The 820-nt window shown below is 31.7% G+C and overlaps 1 pseudogene; it reads left to right on the forward strand.

The window, feature by feature from the left end:
- Positions 1–820, forward strand: part of LOC119593594 — a 4,006-nt pseudogene that overhangs the window by 1,422 nt on the left and 1,764 nt on the right.

An 820-nucleotide genomic window follows, 5' to 3' on the forward strand; every position in this document is an offset into this window, starting at 1 on the left:
CAGCTTTATTTTTTCACGACATGCCAGTCACATCACCTAGGTCGAGTAGGTTAAGCTTAGAGGAAAGAATGAAAAGTTGTATGATTTATTTTAAACCCTTTCTTCCCCCTTAGAATTCTGTTGCCCTCCCACGAGTAGGAGCCCCCAAACTCTGGGTCTGCGTTTTTAAACCTTTTTGGCAAAATTAAAACCCTTCTCCCTTTCTTTTTTCCCAGCCCACAAAGGTATGGGATCTTCAGTTTTTGGGAATTTTTATATTAGGGTCAAAATTTTTTTGGTTTTTTTTCTTATTGATAAGTAATTTCAATTTTTTGTTAGTTTATGGTTAGATATTAAATAGCTAGAATTCATAAAAAAATATTTTATTTATTTATTTATTATGCAACAGGCTACTAGCTATCTATAATAATGAATTATCAATGATATGGAATGGCATAAGATGAAGATTGTAGTCATTTCCCAAGCATCATTGATTTTGGATTAGTAATGCAAGATCTGCAATGACATGGTAATAGCTTCTAACCCTGTGACTGGTGCAAGTTTTTAAATAATTTCTTCATGGGTACTTTGATGTACTTCTTTACTAGCACTCCATAATAAGTCATATGTCATTCTGAATTACAATTTTTGTCTGTATTTATTTTTTTCTTTGATTTTAACCCCTTTTAGCCTTTTTTTGGGGGTTAAACAAGATAAATTTTCACACGGTTTATAAAAGAAAGGGCATTAGCCACATTATGAACTGCTTTCCCAATCTTGTTTTCTACTTATTTTTACTATATATATAACCTTTTTCATTTATGGAACCATCCTGTATTAG

The sequence above is a fragment of the Penaeus monodon genome, chromosome 32 (assembly GCF_015228065.2).
Source record: "Penaeus monodon isolate SGIC_2016 chromosome 32, NSTDA_Pmon_1, whole genome shotgun sequence".
NCBI lineage: Eukaryota > Metazoa > Arthropoda > Malacostraca > Decapoda > Penaeidae > Penaeus > Penaeus monodon.